This window comes from Carcharodon carcharias, chromosome 2 (assembly GCF_017639515.1).
Source record: "Carcharodon carcharias isolate sCarCar2 chromosome 2, sCarCar2.pri, whole genome shotgun sequence".
NCBI classification, from domain to species: Eukaryota; Metazoa; Chordata; class Chondrichthyes; order Lamniformes; family Lamnidae; genus Carcharodon; species Carcharodon carcharias.
This window is the reverse complement of record NC_054468.1, coordinates 121,063,936-121,083,125: the sequence shown is the minus strand read 5'-3', so window position 1 is coordinate 121,083,125 and position 19,190 is coordinate 121,063,936. Positions and strand designations below refer to the sequence as shown.

Sequence of the window (19,190 nt, the reverse complement as noted above, 5' to 3'; positions counted from 1 at the left end):
GTTGCTGCGGCTACTGCTGCTGATTGTGCTGCTCCTGCAGTTGTTGTTGTTTCTGTTGTTGCTGGTGCTGCTGTTGTCGAGGTTGCTGTGGCTGTTGTTGCTGGTGCTGCTGCTGCTGGTGCTGCTGTTGTTGCTGGTGCTGGTGTTGCTGCTGTTCTTGCTGGTGCTGTTGCTGCTGTTGCTGGTGTTGTTATTACTGCTGGTGTTGCTGCTAGTTCTGTTGCTGCTGCTGTTGCTGTTGCTGCTGGTGTTGCTGCTACTTTTGTTGCTGCTGCTGTTGTTGCTGCTGTTGCTGCTGCTGGTTCTGCTGGTGATGCTGCTGCTGGTGCTGCTCGTGTTGCTACTGCTGTTGCTGTTGCTTTTGTTGCTGGTGTTGCTATGACTGCTGGTGTTGCAGCTGGTTCTGTTGCTGCTGCTGCTGCTGCAGGTGGAGCTGCTGCTGCTGTTGCTGTTGGTGCTGGTGTTGCTGCTACTTTTGTTGCTGCTGCTGCTGTTGCTGCTTCTGTCACTGGTGTTGCTGCGGTTGTTGTTGCTGTTGTTGCTGTTGCTGGTGCTGCTGCAGTTGCTTTTGTTCCTGCTGCTGGTTCTGCTGGTGTTGCAGCAGCTGTTGCTGCTGGTGTTGCTGCTGATGTTGCTGTTGTTGCTGATGTTGTTGCTGCTGATGGTGTTGCTACTGCTGTGGCTGTTGCTGCTGTTGCTGGTGCTGTTGCTGCTGTTGCTGCTGCTATTGTTGCTGGTGTTGGTGCTGATGCTGCTGCTCCTCTTGCTCCTGCTATTGCTGTAGCTATTGCTGATGCTGCTGCTGTTGCTGCTGCTGATTGTGGAGCTGCTGCTCCTGTTACTGTTGCTGCTGGTGTTGCTGCTGGTTCTGTTGCTGCTGCTGGTGGTGGAGCTGCTGCTGCTGTTGCTTTTGCTGCTGGAGTTGCTGCTTCTGTCATTGGTTATGCTGCGGCTGTTGCTGCTGTGGCTGGTGCTGGTGCTGCTGTTGTTTTTGCGTCTACAGCTGCTGGTTGTGCTACTCCTGCAGTTGCGGTTGTTTCTGCTATTGCTTGTGCTGCTGTTGTCGTCGTTGCTGTGGCTGTTGTTGCTGTTGTTGCTGGTGCTGCTGGTGCTGGTGCTGCTGTTGTTGCTGGTGCTGGTGTTGTTGCTGTTCTTGCTGCTGCTGTTGCTGCTGTTGCTGGTGTTGCTATTACTGCTGTTGTTGCTGCTGGTTCTGTTGCTGCTGCTGATGCTGGTGGAGCTGCTGCTGCTGTTGCTGTGGCTGCTGGTGTTGCTGCTACTTTAGTTCCTGCTGCTGTTGTTGCTGCTGTTGCTGCTGCTGTTTCTGCTCGTGTTGCTGCTGCTGCTTCTGCTGGTTCTGCTGTTGTTGCTGCTGCTGGTGTTGCAGCTGCTGTTGCTGTTGCTGCTGCTGTTGTTGCTGCTGCTGCTGTTGCTACCGCTGTTGCTGTTGCTGCTGTTGCTGCTGTTGCTATTACTGCTGGTGTTACTGCTACTTTTGTTGCTCTTGCTGCTGATGATGCTGCTGCTGTTGCGGTTGCTGCTGGTGTTGCTGCTTCTGTCGCTGGTGTTGCTGCGGCTGTTGTTGCTGCTGTAGCTATTGCTGCTATTGCTACTGTAGCTACTGCCGGTGCTGGAGCTGCTGCTGCTGCTGCTGGTGTTGCTGCTACTTTTGTTGCTGCTGCTTCTGATGTTGCTGCTGCTGCTGGTGTTGCTGCTGGTGTTGCAGCTTCTGTCGTTGGTGTTGCTGCTGCTGTTGCTATTGCTGTAGATGCTGTATTTCCTGGTGATGCCTGTTCTGCTGATGTTGTGATTGCTGCGGCTGTTGTTGCTGCTGTTGCTTGTGCTGGTGCTGCTGCTGTTGCTTCAGGTAAAGCTGATGTTGCTGCTGGTGCAGTTGCTGCTGCTGCTGCAGTTGCTGATTGTGCTGGTGTTGCTATTACTGCTGGTTTTGCTGCTGGTTCTGTTGCTGATGCTGCTGGTGGTGGAGTTGGTGCAGCTGTTGCTTTTGCTGCGTGTTTTGCTGCTTCTGTCACTGGTGTTGCTGCGGTTGTTGCTGCTGTTGCTGTGCTGGTGCTGCTGTTGTTGCTGCGGCTACTGCTGCTGATTGTGCTGCTCCTGCAGTTGTTGTTGTTTCTGCTGTTGCTGGTGCTGCTGTTGTCGAGGTTGCTGTGGCTGTTGTTGCTGGTGCTGCTGCTGCTGGTGCTGCTTTTGTTGCTGGTGCTGGTGTTGCTGCTGTTCTTGCTGCTGCTGTTGCTGCTGTTGCTGGTGTTGCTATTACTGATGGTGTTGCTGCTAGTTCTGTTGCTGCTGCTGTTGCTGTTGCTGCTGGTGTTGCTGCTACTTTTGTTGCTGCTGCAGTTGTTGCTGCTGTTGCTGCTGCTGGATCTGCTGGTGTTGCTGCTGCTGGTGCTGCTCGTGTTGCTACTGCTGTTGCTGTTGCTTTTGTTGCTGGTGTTGCTATGACTGCTGGTGTTGCAGCTGGTTCTGTTGCTGCTGCTGCTGCTGCTGGTGGAGCTGCTGTTGCTGTTGCTGTTGCTGCTGGTGTTGCTGCTACTTTTGTTGCTGCTGCTGCTGTTGCTGCTTCTGTCACTGGTGTTGCTGCGGCTGTTGTTGCGTTTGTTGCTGTTGCTGGTGCTGCTGCTGTTGCTACTGCTCCTGCTGCTGATGTTGCTGCTGCTGCTTTTGCTGTTGTTCCTGCTGCTAGGTTCTGCTGGTGTTGCAGCTGCTGTTGCTGCTGCTGTTGCTGCTGATGTTGCTGTTGTTGCTGATGTTGTACCTGCTGCTGGTGTTGCTACTGCTGTTTGCTGTTGCTGCTGTTGCTGGTGCTGTGGCTGCTATTGCTGCTGCTGTTGGTGCTGATGCTGCTGCTCCTCTAGCTCCTGCTGTTGCTGTAGCTATTGCTGATACTGCTGCTGTTGCTGCTGCTGATTGTGGAGCTGCTGCTCCTGTTGCTGTTGCTGCTGGTGTTGCTGCAGTATCTGTTGCTGCTGCTGCTGGTACTGGAGCTGCTGCGGCTGTTGCTTTTGCTGCTGGAGTTGCTGCTTCTGTCACTGGTGTTGCTGCGGCTGTTGCTGCTGTTGCTGGTGCTGGTGCTGCAGTTTTTGCTGCGTCTACAGCTGCTGGTTGTGCTACTCCTGCAGTTGCTGTTGTTTCTGCTATTGCTGGTGCTGCTGTTGTCGTGGTTGCTGTGGCTGTTGTTGCTGTTGTTGCTGGTGCTGCGGGTGCTGGTGCTGCTGTTGTTGCTGGTGCTGGTGTTGATGCTGTTCTTTTTGCTGCTGTTGCTGCTGTTGCTGGTGTTGCTAATACTGCTGTTGTTGCTGCTGATTCTGTTGCTGCTGCTGCTGCTTGTGAAGCTGCTGCTGCTGTTGATGTGGCTGCTAGTGTTGCTGCTACTGTTGTTCCTGCTGCTGTTGTTGCTGCTGTTGCTGCTGCTATTTCAGATCGTGTTGCTGCTGCTGGTGCTGCTGGATCTGCTTTTGTTGCTGCTTCTGCTGCTGGTGTTGCAGCTGCTATTGCAATTGCTGCTGCTGTTGTTGCTGCTGCTGGTGTTGCTACCGCTGTTGCTGTTGCTGCTGGTGCTGGTGTTGCTATTACTGCTGGTGTTGCTGCTGGTACTGTTGCTGCTGCTGCTGCTGGTGGAGCTGCTGCAGCTGCTGCTGTTGCTGCTGGTGTTGCTGCTACTTTTGTTGCTGCTGATGATGATGCTGCTGCTGCTGTTGTTGTTGCTGCTGCTGTTGCTGCTTCTGTCACTGGTGATGCTGCGGCTGTTGTTGCTGTTGCTGGTGCTGCTGCTGGTGCTACTGCTCCTGCTGCTGATGTTGCTGCTCCTGCAGTTGTTGTTGTTCATGCTGTTGTTGGTATGCTGTTGTTGTGGTTACTGTGGCTGTTGTTGCTGCTATTGCTGGTGCTTCTGCTGTTGCTGCTGCTGGTGCTGCTGTTGTTGATGGTGCGGGTGTTGCTGCTGTTCTTGCTGTTGCTGCTGTTGCTGCTGCAGCTGATGTTACTGCTGCTGCTGTTGCTGTTGTTCCTGCTGCTGGTTCTGCTGGTGTTGCAGCATCTGTTGCTGCTGTTGTTGCTGCTGATGTTGCTGTTGTTGCTGATGTTGTTGCTGCTACTGGTGTTGCTACTGCTGTTGCTGTTGCTGCTGTTGCTGGTGCTGTGGCTGCTATTGCTGCTGCTGTTGGTGCTGATGCTGCTGCTCCTCTAGCTCCTGCTGTTGCTGTAGCTATTACTGATACTGCTGCTGTTGCTGCTGCTGATTGTGGAGCTGCTGCTGCTGTTGCTGTTGCTGCTGGTGTTGCTGCTGGATCTGTTGCTGCTGCTGCTGGTGGTGGAGCTGCAGCTGCTGTTGCTGTTGTTGCTGCTGCTTCCATTGCTGCTGCTGCTGCTGGTGGAGCTGCTGCTGCTGTTGCTGTTGCTGCTGGTGTTGCTGCTACTTTTGTTGCTGCTGCTGATGATGATCCTGCTGCTGTTGCTGTTGCTGCTGGTGTTGCTGCTTCTGTCGCTGGTGTTGCTGCGGCTGTGGTTGCTGCTGTAGCTATTGCTGCTATTGCTACTGTAGCTACTGCTGGTGCTGGAGCTGCTGCTGCTGCTGCTGGTGTAGCTGCTACTTTTTTTGCTGCTGCTGCTGATGTTGCTGCTGCTGTTGCTGTTGCTGCTGGTGTTGCTGCTTCTGTCGTAGGTGTTGCTGCTGCTGGTGGTGTTGCTGCTGTTGCTGGTTCTGTGGCTGCTGCTGCTGCTATTGTTGCTGGTGTCGGTGCTTCTGCTCCTCTTGCTCCTGCTGTTGCTAAAGCTATTGCTGCTGATTCTGCTGTTGCTGCTGGTTTTGGAGCTGCTGCTGCTGCTGCTGGTTCTACTGCTACTTATGTGGCTGCTGCGGATGATGTTGCTGCTGCTGTTGCTGTTGTTGCTGTTGTTGCTGCTACTTTTGTTGCTGCTGCTGATGATGATCCTGCTGCTGTTGCTGTTGCTGGTGGTGTTGCTGCTTCTGTCGATGGTCTTGCTCCGGCTGTTGTTGCTGCTATAGCTATTGCTGCTACTGCTGCTGTTGTTGCTGCTGGTGGAGGAGCTGCTGCTACTGCTGCTGATGTTGCTGCTGCTGTTGCTCTTGCTGCTGGTGTTGCTGCTTCTGTCATTGGTGTTGCTGCTGCTGGTGTTGCTGTTGCTGTTGCTGCTGTTGGTGGTGTTGCTGCTGCTGTTGCTGTTGCTGCAGATGCTGTATTGCCTGCTGTTGCCTGTGCTGCTGATGTTGGGTTTCCTGTGGCAATTGTTGCTGCTGTTGCTTTGGCTGGTGCTGCTGATGTTGCTGCAGTTGATGCTGATGTTGATGCTTTTGCAGATGCTACAGCATCTGCTGCAGTTGCTGCTGGTGCTGGTGTTGCTATTACTGCTGGTATTGCTGCTGGTTCTGTTGCTGCTGCTGCTGCTGGTGGATTTGCTGCTGCTGTTGCTGTTGCTGCTGGTGTTGCTGCTACTTTTGTTGCTGCTGCTGATGATGATGCTGCTGCTGTTGTTGTTGCTGCTGGTGTTGCTGCTTCTGTCGCTGGTGTTGCTGTGGCTGTTTTTGCTGTTGTTGCTGTTGCTGGTGCTGTTGCTGCTGCTCCTGCTGCTGATGTTGCTGCTCCTGCAGTTGCTGTTGTTCCTGCTGCTGGTGCTTCTGTTGTTGTGTTTGCTGTGGCTGTTGTTGCTGCTATTGCTGGTGCTGCTGCTGCTGCTGCTGCTGTTGTTGCTGGTGCGGGTGTTGCTGCTGTTCTTGCTGCTGCTGCTGCTGATGTTGCTGCTGTTGCTAGTGCTGTTGCTAGTGCTGTTGCTATTGCAGTAGATGCTGTATTTCCTGCTGTTGCCGGTTCTGCTGATGTTGTGGTTGCTGCTGCTGTTGTTGCTGCTGCTGCTTGTGCTGGTGCTGCTGCTGTTGCTTCAGGTAAAGCTAATGTTGCTGCTGGTGCAGTTGTTGCTGCTGCTGCTGCAGTTGCTGCTGGTGCTGGAGTTGCTATTACTGCTGGTGTTGCTGCTGGTTCTGTTGCTGCTGCTGCTGCTGCTGGAGCTGCTGCTGCTGTTGCTGTTGCTGCTGGTGTTGCTGCTTCTGTCACTTGTGTTGCTGCGGCTGTTGCTGCTGTTGCTGGTGCTCGTGCTGCTGCTGTTGCTGGTGCTACTGCTGCTGATTGCGCTGCTCCGGAAGTTGCGGTTTTTTCTGCTATTGCTGGTGCTGCTGTTGTCGTGGTTGTTGTGGCTATTGTTGCTGTTGTTGCTGGTGCTGCTGCTGCTGGTGCTGCTGTTGTTGCTGGTGCTTGTGTTACTGCTGTTCTTGCTGCTGCTGTTGCTGCTGTTGCTGGTGTTGCTTTTACTGCTGGTGTTGCTGCTGGTTCTGTTGCTGCTGCTTCTGCTGGTGGAGCTGCTGCTGCTGTTGCTGTTGCTGCTGATGTTGCTGCTTCTGTCACTGTTGTTGCTGCGGCTACTGCTGCTGATTGTGCTGCTTCTGCAGTTGCTGTTCTTTCTGCTGTTGCTGGTGCTGCTGTTGTCGTGGTTGCTGTTGCTGTTGTTGCTGGTGCTAGTGTTGCTGATGTTCTTGCTGCTGCTGTTGCTGCTGTTGCATGTGTTGCTATTACTGCTGCTGTAGATGCTGGTTCTGTTGCTGCTGCTGCTGCTGGTGGAGCTGCTGCTGCTGTTGCTGTTGCTCCTGGTGTTGCTGCTACTTTTGTTGCTGCTGCTGCTTTTGCTGCTTCTGTCACTGGTGTTGTTGCTGCTGTTGCTGCTGCTGGTTCTGCTGGTGTTGCTGCTGCTGGTGCTGCTGGTGTTGCTACTGCTGTTGCTGTTGCTGCTGTTGCTGGTGTTGCTATTACTGCTGGTGTTGCTGCCGGTTCTGTGGCTGCTGCTGCTGCTGGTGGAGCTGCTGCTGTTGTTGCTGTTGCTGCTGGTGTTCCTGCTACTTTTGTTGCTGCTGCTGCTTTTGCTGCTTCTGTCACTGGTGTTGCTGCTGCTGTTGCAGCTGTTGTTGCTGTTGCTGCTGCTGCTGTTGTTGCTACTGCTCCTGCTGCTGATGTTGCTGCTGCTGCTGTTGCTGTTGTTCCTGCTGCTGGTTCTGCTGGTGTTGCAGCTGCTGTTGCTGCTGGTGTTGCTGCTGATGTTGCTGTTGTTGCTGATGTTGTAGCTGCTGCTGGTGTTGCTACTGCTGTTGCTGTTGCTGCTGTTGCTGGTGCTGTGACTGCTGCTGCTGCTATTGTTGCTGGTGTTGGTGCTGATGCTGCTGCTCCTCTTGCTCCTGCTGTTGCTGTAGCTATTACTGATACTGCGGCTGTTGTTGCTGCTGATTGTGGAGCTGCTGCTCCTGTTGCTGTTGCTGCTGGTGTTGCTGCTGCTTCTGTTGCTGCTGCTGCTGGTGGTGGAGCTACTGCTGCTGTTGCTGTTGTTGCTGGTGTTGCTGCTGGTTCTGTTGCTGCTACTTTTTTCGCTGCTGCAGCTGATGTTACTGCTGCTGTTGCTGTTGTTGCTGGTGTTGCTGCCTCTGTCACTGGTGTTGTTGCGGCTGTTGTTGCTGTTGTTGCTGTTGCTGGTTCTGCTGCTCTTGCTACTGCTCCTGCTGCTGATTTTGCTGCTCCTGCAGTTGTTGTTGTTCATGCTGTGGATGGTGCTGCTGTTGTTGTGGTTGCTGTGGCTGTTGTTGCTGCTTATTGCTGGTGCTGCTGCTGTTGCTACTGCTGGTGCTGCTGTTGTTGCTGGTGCGGGTGTTGCTGCTGTTCTTGCTGTTGCTGCTGTTGCTGCTGCTGCTGATGTTGCTGCTGCTGCTGTTGCTGTTGTTCCTGCTGCTGGTTCTGCTGGTGTTGCAGCAGCTGTTGCTGCTGGTGTTGCTGCTGATGTTGCTGTTGTTGCTGATGTTGTTGCTGCTGCTGGTGTTGCTACTGCTGTTGCTGTTGCTGCTGTTGCTGGTGCTGTGGCTGCTATTGCTGCTGGTGTTGGTGCTGATGCTGCTGCTCCTCTTGCTCCTGCTGTTGCTGTAGCTATTGCTGATACTGCTGCTGTTGCTGCTGCTGATTGTGGAGCTGCTGCTGCTGTTGCTGTTGCTGCTGGTGTTGCTGCTGGATCTGTTGCTGCTGCTGCTGGTGGTGGAGCTGCAGCTGCTGTTGCTGTTGTTTCTGCTGCTTCCGTTGCTGCTGCTGCTGCTGGTGGATCTGCTGCTGCTGTTGCTGTTGCTGCTGGTGTTGCTGCTACTTTTGTTGCTCTTGCTGCTGATGATGCTGCTGCTGTTGATGTTGCTGCTGGTGTTGCTGCTTCTGTCGCTGGTGTTGCTGCGGAAGTTGTTGCTGCTGTAGCTATTGCTGCTATTGCTACTGTAGCTACTGCTGGTGCTGGAGCTGCTGCTGCTGCTGCTGGTGTTACTGCTACTTTTTTTGCTGCTGCTGCTGATGTTGCTGCTGCTGTTGCCATTGCTGCTGGTGTTGCTGCTTCTGACGTAGGTGTTGCTGCTGCTGGTGGTGTTGCTGCTGTTGCTGGTGCTGTGTCTGCTGCTGCTGCTATTGCTGCTGGTGTCGGTGCTGCTGCTCCTCTTGCTCCTGCTGTTGCTGTAGCTATTGCTGCTGATTCTGCTTTGCTGCTGGTTTTGGAGCTGCTGCTGCTGCTGCTGGTTCTACTGCTACTTATGTGGCTGCTGTGGATGATGTTGCTGCTTCTGTTGCTGTTGTTGCTGTTGTTGCTGCTACTTTTGTTGCTGCTGATGATGATGCTGCTGCTGTTGCTGTTGCTGCTGGTGTTGCTGCTTCTGTCGCTGGTCTTGCTCCAGCTGTTGTTGCTGCTAAAGCTATTGCTGCTACTGCTGCTGTTGTTGCTGCTGCTGGTGTTGCTGTTGCTGTTGCTGCTGTTGGTGGTGTTGCTGCTTCTGTTGCTGTTGCTGCAGATGCTATATTTCCTGCTGTCGATGGTCTTGCTCCAGCTGTTGTTGCTGCTATAGCTATTGCTGCTACTGCTGCTGTTGTTGCTGCTGGTGGAGGAGCTGCTGCTACTGCTGCTGGTGTTGCTGCTACTCTTGTCGCTGCTGCTGCTGATGTTGCTGCTGCTGTTGCTCTTGCTGCTGGTGTTGCTGCTTCTGCCATTGGTTTTGCTGCTGCTGGTGTTGCTGTTGCTGTTGCTGCTATTGGTGGTGTTGCTGCTGCTGTTGCTGTTGCTGCAGATGCTGTATTTCCTGCTGTTGCCTGTGCTGCTGATGTGGGGTTCCTGCGGCAATTGTTGCTGCTGTTGCTTTTGCTGGTGCTGCTGCTGTTGCTGCAGTTGATGCTGATGTTGATGCTTTTGCAGATGCTACAGCATCTGCTGCAGTTGCTGCTGGTGCTGGTGTTGCTATTACTGCTGGTATTGCTGCTGGTTCTGTTGTTGCTGCTGCTGCTGGTGGAGCTGCTGCTGCTGTTACTGCTGCTGCTGGTGTTGCTGCTACTTTTGTTGCTGCTGCTGATGATGATGCTGCTGCTGTTGTTGTTGCTGCTGGTGTTGCTGCTTCTGTCGCTGGTGTTGCTGCGGCTGTTTTTGCTGTTGTTGCTGTTGCTGGTGCTGTTGCTGCTGCTCCTGCTGCTGATGTTGCTGCTCCTGCAGTTGCTGTTGTTCCTGCTGCTGGTGCTTCTGTTGTTGTGTTTGCTGTGGCTGTTGTTGCTGCTATTGCTGGTGCTGCTGCTGCTGCTGCTGCTGCTGTTGTTGCTGGTGCGGGTGTTGCTGCTGTTCTTGCTGCTGCTGCTGCTGATGTTGCTGCTGTTGCTAGTGCTGTTGCTAATGCTGTTGCTATTGCAGTAGATGCTGTATTTCCTGCTGTTGCAGGTTCTGCTGATGTTGTGGTTGCTGCTGCTGTTGTTGCTGCTGCTGCTTGTGCTGGTGCTGCTGCTGTTGCTTCAGGTAAAGCTAATGTTGCTGCTGGTGCAGTTGTTGCTGGTGCTGCTGCAGTTGTTGCTGGTGCTGGTGTTGCTATTACTGCTGGTGCTGCTGCTGGTTCTGTTGCTGCTGCTGCTGCTGCTGCTGGAGCTGCTGCTGCTGTTGCTGTTGCTGCTGGTGTTGCTGCTTCTGTCACTTGTGTTGCTGCGGCTGTTGCTGCTGTTGCTGGTGCTGGTGCTGCTGTTGTTGCTGCGGCTACTGCTGCTGATGGTGCTGCTCCGGAAGTTGCGGTTTTTTCTGCTGTTGCTGGTGCTGCTGTTGTCGTGGTTGTTGTGGCTATTGTTGCTGTTGTTGCTGGTGCTGCTGCTGCTGGTGCTGCTGTTGTTGCTGGTGCTTGTGTTGCTGCTGTTCTTGCTGTTGCTGTTGCTGCTGTTGCTGGTGTTGCTTTTACTGCTGGTGTTGCTGCTGGTTCTGTTGCTGCTGCTTCTGCTGGTGGAGCTGCTGCTGCTGTTGCTGTTGCTGCTGATGTTGCTGCTTCTGTCACTGTTGTTGCTGCGGCTACTGCTGCTGATTGTGCTGCTCCTGCAGTTGCTGTTGTTTCTGCTGCTGCTGGTGCTGCTGTTGTCGTGGTTGCTGTTGCTGTTGTTGCTGGTGCTGGTGTTGCTGATGTTCTTGCTGCTGCTGTTGCTGCTGTTGCTTGTGTTGCTATTACTGCTGCTGTAGATGCTGGTTCTGTTGCTGCTGCTGCTGCTGGTGGAGCTGCTGCTGCTGTTGCTGTTGCTCCTGGTGTTGCTGCTACTATTGTTGCTGCTGCTGTTGTTGTTGCTGTTGCTGCTGCTGGTTCTGCTGTTGTTGCTGCTGTTGCTGCTGCTGGTTCTGCTGGTGTTGCTGCTGCTGGTACTGCTGGTGTTGCTACTGCTGTTGCTGTTGCTGGTGTTGCTATTACTGCTGGTGTTGCTGCTGGTTCTGTGGCTGCTGCTGCTGCTGGTGGAGCTGCTGCTGCTGTTGCTGTTGCTGCTGATGTTGCTGCTACTTTTGTTGCTGCTGCTGCTTTTGCTGCTTCTGTCACTGGTGTTCCTGCGGCTGTTGCTACTGTTGTTGCTGTTGCTGCTGCTGCTGGTGTTGCTACTGCTCCTGCTGCTGATGTTGCTGCTGATGTTGCTGTTGTTGCTGATGTTGTAGCTGCTGCTGGTGTTGCTACTGCTGTTGCTGTTGCTGCTGTTGCTGGTGCTGTGACTGCTGCTGCTGCTATTGTTGCTGGTGTTGGTGCTGATGCTGCTGCTCCTCTTGCTCCTGCTGTTGCTGTAGCTATTGCTGATACTGCGGCTGTTGTTGCTGCTGATTGTGGAGCTGCTGCTCCTGTTGCTGTTGCTGATGGTGTTGCTGCTGCTTCTGTTGCTGCTGCTGCTGGTGGTGGAGCTACTGCTGCTGTTGCTGTTGTTGCTGGTGTTGCTGCTGGTTCTGTTGCTGCTACTTTTTTCGCTGCTGCAGCTGATGTTACTGCTGCTGTTGCTGTTGTTGTTGGTGTTGCTGCCTCTGTCACTGGTGTTGTTGCGGCTGTTGTTGCTGTTGTTGCTGTTGCTGGTTCTGCTGCTCTTGCTACTGCTCCTGCTGCTGATTTTGCTGCTCCTGCAGTTGTTCTTGTTCATGCTGCGGATGGTGCTGCTGTTGTTGTGGTTGCTGTGGCTGCTGTTGCTGCTTATTGCTGGTGCTGCTGCTGTTGCTACTGCTGGTGCTGGTGTTGTTGCTGGTGCGGGTGTTGCTGCTGCTCTTGCTGTTGCTGCTGTTGCTGCTGCTGCTGATGTTACTGCTGCTGTTGCTGTTGTTCCTGAGCTGGTTCTGCTGGTGTTGCAGCTGCTGTTGCTGCTGGTGTTGCTGCTGATGTTGCTGTTGTTGCTGATGTTGTTGCTGCTGCTGGTGTTGCTACTGCTGTTGCTGTTGCTGCTGTTGCTGGTGCTGTGGCTGCTATTGCTGCTGGTGTTGGTGCTGATGCTGCTGCTACTCTTGCTCCTGCTGCTGCTGTAGCTATTGCTGATACTGCTGCTGTTGCTGCTGCTGATTGTGGAGCTGCTGCTGCTGTTGCTGTTGCTGCTGGTGAATCTGCTGGATCTGTTGCTGCTGCTGCTGCTGCTGGTGGTGGAGCTGCAGCTGCAGTTGCTGTTGTTGCGGCTGGTTCCGTTGATGCTGCTGGTGGTGGAGCTGCTGCTGCTGTTGCTGTTGCTGCTGGTGTTGCTGCTACTTTTGTTGCTCTTGCTGCTGATGGTGCTGCTGCTGTTGCTGTTGCTGCTGGTGTTGCTGCTTCTGTCGCTGGTGTTCCTGCGGCTGTTGCTGCTGCTGTAGCTATTGCTGCTGTTGCTACTGTTGCTACTGCTGGTGCTGGAGCTGCAGCTGCTGCAGCTGGTGTTGCTGCTACTTTTGTTCCTGCTGCTGCTGATGTTGCCGCTGCTGTTGCTGTGCCTGCTGGTGTTGCTGCTTCTGTCGTAGGTGTTGCTGCTGCTGATGGTGTTGCTGCTGTTGCTGGTGCTGTGGCTGCTGCTGCTGCTATTGCTGCTGGTGTCGGTGCTGCTGCTCCTCTTGCTCCTGCTGTTGCTGTAGCTATTGCTACTAATTATGCTGTTGCTGCTGGTTTTGGAGCTGCTGTTGCTGCTGGTGTTGCTGCTGATGTTGCTGTTGTTGCTGATGTTGTTGCTGCTGGTGAATCTGCTGGATCTGTTGCTGCTGCTGCTGCTGCTGGTGGTGGAGCTGCAGCTGCAGTTGCTGTTGTTGCTGCTGGTTCCGTTGATGCTGCTGGTGGTGGAGCTGCTGCTGCTGTTGCTGTTGCTGCTGGTGTTGCTGCTACTTTTGTTGCTCTTGCTGCTGATGGTGCTGCTGCTGTTGCTGTTGCTGCTGGTGTTGCTGCTTCTGTCGCTGGTGTTGCTGCGGCTGTTGTTGCTGCTGTAGCTGTTGCTGCTTTTGCTACTGTTGCTACTGCTGGTGCTGGAGCTGCAGCTGCTGCAGCTGGTGTTGCTGCTACTTTTGTTGCTGCTGCTGCTGATGTTGCCGCTGCTGTTGCTGTGGCTGCTGGTGTTGCTGCTTCTGTCGTAGGTGTTGCTGCTGCTGATGGTGTTGCTGCTGTTGCTGGTGCTGTGGCTGCTGCTGCTGCTATTGCTGCTGGTGTCGGTGCTGCTGCTCCTCTTGCTCCTGCTGTTGCTGTAGCTATTGCTAATAATTATGCTGTTGCTGCTGGTTTTGGAGCTGCTGCTGCTGCTGCTGGTTCTACTGCGACTTATGTGGCTGCTGCGGATGATGTTGCTGCTGTTGTTGCTGTTGTTGCTGTTGTTGCTGCTACTTTTGTTGCTGCTGATGATGATGATGCTGCTGCTGTTGCTGTTGCTGCTGGTGTTGCTGCTTCTGTCGATGGTCTTGCTCCAGTTTTTGTGCTGCTATAGCTATTGCTGCTACTGCTGCTGTTGCTGCTGCTGCTGGTGTTGCTGTTGCTGTTGCTGCTGTTGGTGGTGTTTCTGCTGCTGTTGCTGTTGCTGCAGATGCTGTATTTCCTCCTGTTGCCGGTGCTGCTGATGTTGTGGTTGCTGCGGCAATTGTTGCTGCTGTTGCTTTTGCTGGTGCTGCTGTTGTTGCTGCAGTTGATGCTGATGCTGCTGCTTTTGCAGTGGCTGCTGCATCTGCTGCAGTTGCTGCTGGTGCTGGTGTTGCTATTACTGCTGGTGTTGCTGCTGGTTCTGTTGCTGCTGCTGCTGCTGGTGGAGCTGCTGCTGCTGTTGCTGTTGCTGCTGGTGTTGCTGCTCCTTTTGTTGCTGCTGCTGCTAATGCTGCTGCTGTTTCTGTTGCTGCTGTTGCTAGTGCTGTTGCTGCTGCTGTTGCTGCTGTTGCTGGTAATGCTATTACTGCTGGTGTTCCTGCTAGTTCTGTTGCTGCTGCTGCTGCTGGTGGAGCTGCTACTTTTGTTGCTGCTGCTGTTGTTGCTGCTGTTGCTGCTGCTGGTTCTGCTGGTGTTGCTGCTGCTGGTGCTGCTGGTGTTGCTACTGCTGTTGCTGTTGCTGCTGTTGCTGGTGTTGCTATTACTGCTGGTGTTGCTGCTGGTTCTGTTGCTGCTGCTGCTGCTGGTGGAGCTGCTGCTGCTGTTGCTGTTGCTGCTGGTGTTGCTGCTACTTTTGTTGTTGCTGCTGCTGTTGCTGCATCTGACACTGGTGTTGCTGTGGCTGTTGTTGCTGTTGTTGCTGTTGCTGGTGCTGCTCTGTTGCTACTTCTCCTGCTGCTGATGTTGCTGCTGCTGCTGTTGCTGTTGTTCCTGCTGCTGGTTCTGCTGGTGTTGCAGCAGCTGTTGCTGCTGGTGTTGCTGCTGATGTTGCTATTGTTGCTGTTGCTGGTGCTGTGGCTGCTGCTGCTGCTATTGTTGCTGGTGTTGGTGCAGATGCTGCTGCTCATCTTGCTCCTGCTATTGCTGTAGCTATTGCTGATACTGCTGCTGTTGCTGCTCTTGATTGTGGAGCTGCTGCTCCTGTTGCTGTTGCTGCTGGTGTTGCTGCTGGTTCTGTTGCTGCTTCTGGTGGTGGAGCTGCTGCGGCTGTTGCTTTTGCTGCTGGAGTTGCTGCTTCTGTCACTGGTGATGCTGCGGCTGTTGCTGCTGTTGCTGGTGCTGGTGCTGCTGGTTGTGCTACTCCTGCAGTTGCTGTTGTTTCTGCTATTGCTGGTGCTGCTGTTGTCGTGGCTGCTGTGGCTGTTGTTGCTGTTGTTGCTGGTGCTGCTGCTGCTGGTGATGCTGTTGTTGCTGGTGCTGGTGTTGTTGCTGTTCTTGCTGCTGCTGTTGCTGCTGTTGCTGGTGTTGCTATTACTGCTGTTGTTGCTGCTGGTTCTGTTGCTGCTGCTGCTGCTGGTGGAGCTGCTGCTGCTGTTGCAGTGTTTGCTTGTGTTGCTGCTACTTTTGTTCCTTCTGCTGTTGTTGCTGCTGTTGCTGCTGCTGTTTCTGCTCGTGTTGCTGGTGCTGGTGCTGCTGGTTCTGCTGTTGTTGCTGCTGCTGCTGCTGGTGTTGCAGCTGCTGTTGCTGTTGCTGCTGCTGTTGTTGCTGCAGCTGGTTTTGCTACCGCTGTTGCTGTTGCTGGTGTTGCTGGTGTTGCTATTACTGCTGGTGTTGTTGCTGGTTCTTTTGCTGCTGCTGCTGCTGTTGGAGCTGCTGCAGCTGCTGCTGTTGCTGCTGGTGTTGCTGGTACTTTTGTTGTTGCTGCTGATGATGCTGCTGCTGCTGTTGTTGTGGCTGCTGCTGTTGCTGCTTCTGTCACTGGTGTTGCTGCGGCTGTTGTTGCTGTTGTTGCTGTTGCTGGTGCTGCTGCTGTTGCTACTGCTCCTGCTGCTGATGTTGCTGCTCCTGCAGTTGTTGTTGTTCATGCTGTTGATGGTGCTGCTGTTGTTGTGGTTACTGTGGCTGTTGTTGCTGCTATTGCTGGTGCTGCTGCTGTTGCTGCTGCTTTTGCTGCTGTTGTTGCTGGTGCGGGTGTTGCTGCTGTTCTTGCTGTTGCTGCTGTTGCTGCTGCTGCTGCTGATGTCACTGGTGTTGCTGCGGCTGTTGCTGCTGTTGCTGGTGCTGGTGCTGCTGTTGTTGCTGCGGCTACTGCTGCTGCTGATTGTGCTGCTCCTGCAGTTGCGGTTGTTTCGGCTGTTGCTGGTGATGCTGTTGTCGTGTTTGCTGTGGCTGTTGTTGCTGTTGTTGCTGGTGCTGCTGCTGGTGGTGCTGCTGTTGTTGCTGGTGCTGGTGTTGCTGCTGTTCTTGCTGCTGCTGCTGCTGCTGTTGCTGGTGTTGCTATTACTGCTGGTGTTGCTGCTTGTTCTGTTATTGCTGCTGCTGGTGGTGGAGCTGCTGCTGCTGTTGGCTGTTGCTGCTGCTGGTTCTGCTGGTGTTGCTGCTGCTGGTGCTGCTGGTGTTGCAGCTGCTGTTGCTGTTGCTGCCGATGTTGTTGCTGCTGCTGGTGTTGCTATTACTGCTGTTGTTGCAACTGGTTCTGTTGTTGCTGCTGCTGCTGGTGGAGCTGCTGCTGCTATTGCTGTGGGTGCTGGTGTTGCTGCTACTTTTGTTCCTGCTGCTGTTGTTGCTGCTGTTGCTGCTGCTGTTTCTGCTCGTGTTGCTGCTGCTGGTTCTGCTGTTGTTGCTGCTGCTGCTCCTGCTGTTGCAGCTGCTGTTGCTGTTGCTGCTGCTGTTGTTGCTGCTGCTGGTGTTGCTACCGCTGTTGCTGTTGCTGCTGTTGCTGGTGTTGCTATTACTGCTGGTGTTGTTGCTGGTTCTGTTGCTGCTGCTGCTGCTGGTGGAGCTGCTGCAGCTGCTGCTGTTGCTGCTGGTGTTGCTGCTAATTTTGTTGCTGCTGCTGATGATGCTGCTGCTGCTGTTGTTGCTGCTGCTGTTGCTGCTTCTGTCACTGGTGTTGCTGCATCTATTGTTGCTGTTGTTGCTGTTGCTGGTGCTGCTACTATTGCTACTGCTCCTGCTGCTGATGTTGCTGCTCCTGCAGTTGTTGTTGTTCATGCTGTTGATGGTGCTGCTGATGTTGTGGTTGCTGTGGCTGTTGTTGCTGCTATTGCTGGTGCTGCTGCTGTTGCTGCTGCTGGTGCTGCTGTTGTTGCTGGTGAGGGTGTTGCTGCTGTTCTTGGTGTTGCTGCTGTTGCTGCTGCTGCTGATGTTGCTGCTGCTGCTGTTGCTGTTGTTCCTGCTGCTGGTTCTGCTGGTGTTGCAGCAGCTGTTGCTGCTGGTGTTGCTGCTGATGTTGCTGTTGTTGCTTAGGTTGTTGCTGCTGCTGGTGTTGCTACTGCTGTTGCTGTTGCTGCTGTTGCTGGTGCTGTGGCTGCTATTGCTGCTGGTGTCGGTGCTTATGCTGCTGCTCCTCTTGCTCCTGCTGTTGCTGTAGCTATTGCTGATACTGCTCCTGTTGCTTCAGCTGATTGTGGAGCTGCTGCTGCTGTTGCTGTTGCTGCTGGTGTTGCTGCTGGATCTGTTGCTGCTGCTGCTGGTGTTGGAGCTGCAGCTGCTGTTGCTGTTGTTGCTGCTGCTTCCGTTGCTGCTTCTGCTGCTGGTGGAGCTGCTGCTGCTGTTGCTGTTGCTGCTGGTGTTGCTGCTACTTTTGTTGCTCTTGCTGCTGATGATGCTGCTGCTGTTGCTGTTGCTGCTGGTGTTGCTGCTTCTGTCGCTGGTGTTGCTGCGGCTGTTGTTGCTTCTGTAGCTATTGCTGCTATTGCTACTGTAGCTACTGCTGGTGCTGGAGATGCTGCTGCTGCTGCGGGTGTTGCTGCTATTTTTGTTGCTGCTGCTGCTGATGTTGCTGCTGCTGTTGCTGTTGCTGCTGGTGTTGCTGCTTCTGTCGATGGTCTTGCTCCGGCTGTTGTTGCTGCTATAGCTATTGCTGCTACTGCTGCTGTTGTTGCTGCTGGTGGTGAAGCTGCTGCTACTGTTGCTGGTGTTGCTGCTACTTTTGTCACTGCTGCTGCTGATGTTGCTGCTGGTGTTGCTGTTGCTGCTGGTGTTGCTGCTACTTTTGTTCCTGCTGCTGTTGTTGCTGCTGTTGCTGCTGCTGTTTCTGCTCGTGTTGCTGCTGCTGGTGCTGCTGGTTCTGCTGTTGTTGCTGCTGCTGCTCCTGCTGTTGCAGCTGCTGTTGCTGTTGCTGCTGCTGTTGTTGCTGCTGCTGGTGTTGCTACCGCTGTTGCTGTTGCTGCTGTTGCTGGTGTTGCTATTACTGCTGGTGTTGTTGCTGGTTCTGTTGCTGCTGCTGCTGGTGGAGCTGCTGCAGCTGCTGCTGTTGCTGCTGGTGCTGCTGCTACTTTTGTTGCTGCTGCTGATGATGCTGCTGCTGCTGTTGTTGCTGCTGCTGTTGCTGCTTCTGTCACTGGTGTTGCTGCATCTGTTGTTGCTGTTGTTGCTGTTGCTGGTGCTGCTACTATTGCTACTGCTCCTGCTGCTGATGTTGCTGCTCCTGCAGTTGTTGTTGTTCATGCTGTTGATGGTGCTGCTGATGTTGTGTTTGCTGTGGCTGTTGTTGCTGCTATTGCTGGTGCTGCTGCTGTTGCTGCTGCTGGTGCTGCTGTTGTTGCTGGTGAGGGTGTTGCTGCTGTTCTTGCTGTTGCTGCTGTTGCTGCTGCTGCTGATGTTGCTGCTGCTGCTGTTGCTGTTGTTCCTGCTGCTGGTTCTGCTGGTGTTGCAGCAGCTGTTGCTGCTGGTGTTGCTGCTGATGTTGCTGTTGTTGCTGAGGTTGTTGCTGCTGCTGGTGTTGCTACTGCTGTTGCTGTTGCTGCTGTTGCTGGTGCTGTGGCTGCTATTGCTGCTGGTGTCGGTGCTTATGCTGCTGCTCCTCTTGCTCCTGCTGTTGCTGTAGCTATTGCTGATACTGCTCCTGTTGCTTCTGCTGATTGTGGAGCTGCTGCTGCTGTTGCTGTTGCTGCTGGTGTTTCTGCTGGATCTGTTGCTGCTGCTGCTGGTGTTGGAGCTGCAGCTGCTGTTGCTGTTGTTGCTGCTGCTGTTTCTGCTCGTGTTGCTGCTGCTGGTTCTGCTGTTGTTGCTGCTGCTGCTCCTGCTGTTGCAGCTGCTGTTGCTGTTGCTGCTGCTGTTGTTGCTGCTGCTGGTGTTGCTACCGCTGTTGCTGTTGCTGCTGTTGCTGGTGTTGCTATTACTGCTGGTGTTGTTGCTGGTTCTGTTGCTGCTGCTGCTGCTGGTGGAGCTGCTGCAGCTGCTGCTGTTGCTGCTGGTGTTGCTGCTAATTTTGTTGCTGCTGCTGATGATGCTGCTGCTGCTGTTGTTGCTGCTGCTGTTGCTGCTTCTGTCACTGGTGTTGCTGCATCTATTGTTGCTGTTGTTGCTGTTGCTGGTGCTGCTACTATTGCTACTGCTCCTGCTGCTGATGTTGCTGCTCCTGCAGTTGTTGTTGTTCATGCTGTTGATGGTGCTGCTGATGTTGTGGTTGCTGTGGCTGTTGTTGCTGCTATTGCTGGTGCTGCTGCTGTTGCTGCTGCTGGTGCTGCTGTTGTTGCTGGTGAGGGTGTTGCTGCTGTTCTTGGTGTTGCTGCTGTTGCTGCTGCTGCTGATGTTGCTGCTGCTGCTGTTGCTGTTGTTCCTGCTGCTGGTTCTGCTGGTGTTGCAGCAGCTGTTGCTGCTGGTGTTGCTGCTGATGTTGCTGTTGTTGCTTAGGTTGTTGCTGCTGCTGGTGTTGCTACTGCTGTTGCTGTTGCTGCTGTTGCTGGTGCTGTGGCTGCTATTGCTGCTGGTGTCGGTGCTTATGCTGCTGCTCCTCTTGCTCCTGCTGTTGCTGTAGCTATTGCTGATACTGCTCCTGTTGCTTCAGCTGATTGTGGAGCTGCTGCTGCTGTTGCTGTTG

The 19,190-nt window shown here is 53.9% G+C and overlaps 2 pseudogenes; both read right to left on the bottom strand.

The window, feature by feature from the left end:
- Positions 1-2,138: 2,138 nt before the first annotated feature.
- Positions 2,139-6,084, bottom strand: LOC121288090 (annotated as a pseudogene).
- A 534-nt stretch (positions 6,085-6,618) lies between these two features.
- LOC121288082 overlaps positions 6,619-19,190 on the bottom strand; it is a 38,925-nt pseudogene continuing 26,353 nt past the window's right edge.